At 50.2% G+C, this 4,961-nt stretch overlaps 1 pseudogene; it reads right to left on the reverse strand.

The window, feature by feature from the left end:
• Positions 1-3,193: 3,193 nt before the first annotated feature.
• On the reverse strand, positions 3,194-4,671 carry LOC147986143 (uncharacterized; annotated as a pseudogene).
• Positions 4,672-4,961: the final 290 nt, after the last annotated feature.

Here is a 4,961-nt window from a genome sequence, read left to right on the forward strand (position 1 = left end):
TTGCTTTTAGCATTGCAAGTTTTATGCGAAGGGTGCTGACTCAGTTTCGTCCGAGCCCCCTTAATCTTTTTCGTGTTCCCTCTGCTTTTTGGCTTGTGCTCTTACTTGCCGGACAGCCGCTATGCGGTCTGTGGCTGAGAGTGGGCCGCGAAGTGGAGTGTACAGTACTCAGAGTCTGGGAGCAGATTCAACCAAGTAGATACTTGTAAAGGAAACGGCTGGATCGCCCGATCTGTTTTTCTTCCCGGATGTTTTTCGTGTGGGTGGCCTCCAGCGTTCACTCTTGCTAGCCGGACAGCCGCTCTGCGGTCTGTGACTAAGAGCGGGCCTTTGGTACCGCACACGCTGCTAAGCCGTCTGCGGGAACTAACGTCTCAGGCCAAGCGGCCAGCCCCCGGGCCAACTCTCGTTGGCGCCGGGGTGAACAGTGATGCGACTGAAATGAAATGCGGAGATAGCCCCCCGAGCATCGCTCGGAGTTATCTGTGCTTGCGTGGTGCAAAAAATATGCGGGTGAGGAGCTCACATTGGTTTTTGTGTAGCCGAGGCGGAGTTTGCCGAAGACAGTCTGTGCGGCTCGGCGCTCGCGGAGTGCGCCGACACACCTGCTGGGTGTAGCCTTCGAGCCCCCGGGTGCTCGAAGGAGGGTCCCGGCCGGTCAGGCTCGACCGGCCAGGCGGCGAGGCGTCTTGCAGCGCCCTTTTTCTTCTTTTTCTCTTTTGTCGGCTGCTAGCAGCTGGACAAAACTCTTCTCTTGTTTGCGATCTTCCGTGGGGGCGCGCCAGCGCACCCACTGGGTGTAGCCCCCCGAGATTCGGGCCGACTGCTGAGTAGTCGGGCCGGATCTCCCGGCAACTACTCTGTCTTCTTCTTCACGGGGGTGCGTCAGCACACCCGCCGGGTTCAGCCCCCAAGATCCGGGCCGACTGCTAAGCAGTCAGGCTGGATATCCCTGCAACTACTTTGTCTTCTTCTTCGTGGGGGCGCGTCAGCGCACCCTCTGGGTGTAGCCCCGAGATCTGGGCCGATTGCTGAGCAGTCGTGCCGGATCTCCCGGTAACTACTTTGTCTTCTTCTTCGCGGGGGCGCGTCAGCGCACCCGCTGGGTGTAGCCCCTGGGATCTGGGCCGACTGCTGAGCAGTCGGGCCGGATCTCCCGACAACTACTTTGTCTTCTTCTTTGTGAGGGCGCGTCAGCGCACCCGCTGGGTGTAGCCCCCGAGATCTGGGCCGACTGCTGAGCAGTTGGGCCGGATCTCCCGGCAACTACTTTGTCTTCTTCTTCGCGGGGGCGCGTCAGCGCACCCGCTGGGTGTAGCCCCCGAGATCTGGGCCAACTGCTGAGCAGTCGGGCTGGATCTCCCGGCAACTACTTTGTCTTCTTATTCGCGGGGTTGCGTCAGCGCACTTGCTGGGTGTAGCCCCCCAGATCTGGGTACTCGAAGGGGTCCCGACCGGTCAGGCTCGACCGGGCAGGTGTCGAGGCGTCTGGCAGCGCCATTTTCTTTTATCTTCTGCCGGCTGTCGGCAGCCAGACGCGGAGTCTCTCTTTTTTTGGCCAGACCGACTCTTTTCTCTCGAGCCGGACACGGTATTTCCTTTTTTAGCCGGCTGTAGCAGCCGGACTCTCTCTCTCCCCCTTTTTTTAAACACGAGCAGCCAACTGTTCACTTGGTCAGCCAGTCCTCTTTTCCTTTCTTGTCAATCGGTGCTTGACTTTTCTTCCCGCCGACGATTGGGCAGGCGGCCCTTTTCTTTCTTGTCCTGGCCGTCCTCTCACTCTCTCTCTTCTCTTCTCCAGCCGGCCCGAGGGCGCAAGGGGCGGGAGCCGACCGAGGCGCAGAGGGAGGGAGCCGGTAGGGGCGTGTGGAGCCAGCACGAGGTGGCAGCCGGCCGAAGCGGCCAGGGAGTGCGGGGCGAGGCCGCGGGGCCCCGGAGGCGGCCAGGCGCGCCTGGACGGAGGCGCCGGGGCAGAGCTGATGCATGAAGTCGGCGTCACGGGAGGCCGACGCCGGTGAGGCGGATGGACGGGCGGGGTGAGCAGGCGGCCGAGACGCGGAGGGCCTGCAGGCGCCACCAGTCGGTGGAGGACCCGGATGGTTGAGGCGGTGAGGTGGCGGAGCTGGCGCACGGGCCTCGCGAAGCACCATCCGGACGATGGGGAGGCCAAGACGAGGCGAAGGCGGGGCCCCGGCCGTCGGGACACGAGGCGGAGCAGCCGACCGAGCGCAGAGAGGCTGGGCGTCGTGGGCAGCCGGATGATGCCGGCGGAGATGAGGTAGAGCCGGCAAGCGCTAGTGCATGGCCGGGCGCAGAGCCAGCCGATGATGAGGAGGGCCGGGCACGGTCGAAGCAGAGGCCTGGCCAGTGGCGGAGCCAGGAAAAATGTATAACACGGGCCGACTGAAGGCAGCAACACTTCCGTACAAATTTTTGGTCAAAAAGACAGTGAAGCAGATGTAATAGCATAATATTTTTCATTGATCACCACCATTCACCATTGATACAAGAGGATATGCAAATTTTCAATTGTACATCACACAAAAGAAAAATCTAGATAATAGAAGATAGAGAAACTAACTTGCTCCAGGCCTTCAACTAAATGGCACTCGACGTGGTGTTCATCGAACTCATCTATAATTGCATCTGTTGATATTCCAACAGCAATCTCCTTTTCAATATAAATTAGCAAGCAATCCCTTAGAAATCCATCTTCCATTTTATTCCGAAGCCTTGTCTTCACAAGTTTCATGGCAGAAAATGCACGTTCAGTCGTTGCCATTGAAACCGGTAAAGTAAGAACAAGCCGAATGAGTCTGTACATTAAGAAGTAGTTGGAATTTTTAGCAATGAATAAATCAACCAATACAGGAACAGAGAACATTAGATACCTGTCAATCAAGTAATATTCATCTGATTTTCCACTAGATGCAAGTCATTGACAAAGTTCTGATATAGTTGTCAAATTCTGAAACTTTGGGCTTGTGGGTACAATATTCTCATAATGTCGTAACTGACATCTTAGATTATTCATTTCTTGTTCTTTAAAATCAGCAGGATAGAACTTTGAAGCCAGAGAACATATATTATCTATGTTAAATGAACGGAATGAATCTTTTGGGTCCAAGGAAGTACAGAGGATGAGAAGCTCTGTTGCTTGTTTATTGAATCTACAATTCAGCTCTTGTGCTTGCTAATCAACAGCAACCATGAAAATGTCACAGCAATAATGGTGCTCAACTGTAGTCTCATCCTCCGCACGAGAATTAATGAAACCCACATATAACTCACTGAAATGTGGTGTTTGAACTCCGTGTTTGGCACAGAATGAAAGCACGTCAGCTTTAAGCTTGTTCCAACCATTATCTCTTAGCTCCTGGATCAACATTTTGGTAGTCTTAACATCATCCATGGCATTCACAATATCTTGAGACTTTTGTTGCAACTTTTTGCATAGCATGTCCGTGATTCCCATAAGTTCTTTCATGACATGCAAAATAAATATGAAGTCAAAAGACATCATCAACTTAACAGCACCAGAAGCCTTTGCTTGTGTGGAAGGTGAAGTACCAGATCCTTTAGAAGTTGCAATGCTTTTAAGTACCAAAAATGTTGGTTTGTACAATTTCACAAGGCTGCAAACAGAAGCATAGTGTGAACTCCACCTAGTATCACAAGGCCGTTGTAAAGTTCCGACTTGATTAGCCCCACTTCCAGTTTCACGCTCACCAAGCTCAATCAAATGCTCCATTTCAGCAACTTGATTTGCTTGCAACTCATCATGTCTCTTACTAGAAGACACAACCGTATTGATAACAAGAGCAAGATGATCAAAAAAGTTGTGAACATCGGCTACTTCTTTTGATGCAGCAACAAGAGCTAGCTGCAACTGATGAGCAAAACAATGGATATAATATGCATAAGGACACTCCTCCATGAACTTTGCTTGTAGTCCATTCCACTCTCCACGCATGTTACTAGCACCATCGTATCCTTGGCCGCGAATATTGTTCACATCTAACTGATGTTGAACCAAAACAGAAGATATCTCTTCTTTTAGAGTAGCCGAAGATGTATCAGCAACATGAACAATATCAAGAAAACGCTCACGAGTGAAACCAGGTTTATCAACAAAACGAATAACTACTGCCATTTGCTCTCTTTTGGATTCATCTCTTGACTCATCAACAAGCAAGCAGAACTTAACATCTCCTATTTTTTTTTACGGATTTCACTTTGCACCTTAGAAGCAATGATACCTAGAAGTTCTTTTTGAATTGTAGGTGATGTGTACTTAGCATTGCCTGGAGCATTACCCAACACTACAGCACCAATTTCCTCATCATAAGAAGCTATCAATTTCACCATTTCAAGGAAATTACCTTGGTTCTTCGAATCAAGACTTTCATCATGTCCTCAGAAGGGGCAAGCTTGGAATGCTAACCACCGTAGTGAATCAACGGTTACTCTAAGCCGCAGCCTATTCCTTTTGATATCCCCATCTGTTTGCTTCACCACTAATGGTTCCATATGACATGGCTTATTCTTCAGATTATCATAACATTTTGCATCATAATTATGAGCAGATTTACTGTCCTTTCCCATGTGAGTTAAGAATGCACATCTCTCTCCGTCATTAACTCTCTTCCATTTTTTGAATCCTTTCACTGTAAACACATCAGATCCTTTCTTTCCAAGTGGCTTCTTACAAAATAAAAAACATGGAAAATAGTAGACTGCATCTTTATCCGACGAATATTCTAACCAAGGGAAGCTCTTAAACCAATGATACTGAAACTTGCGTGGATGGGTCACTGACTCATCGGGAGGATACTCATCCATTTTAAAATGATATGCCCCATGCTTTATATATGCCATTCGAGCTTTTTCTTGATCGTTAGGAGGATAATCTGAAATTTGGCACCGCAGACCTGGTTCTCTTTCGACCACCAAAATAGTAG

This window comes from Triticum urartu, chromosome 2A, assembly GCF_056163025.1.
Source record: "Triticum urartu cultivar PI428250 chromosome 2A, HENAU_Tu73, whole genome shotgun sequence".
NCBI classification, from domain to species: domain Eukaryota; kingdom Viridiplantae; phylum Streptophyta; class Magnoliopsida; order Poales; family Poaceae; genus Triticum; species Triticum urartu.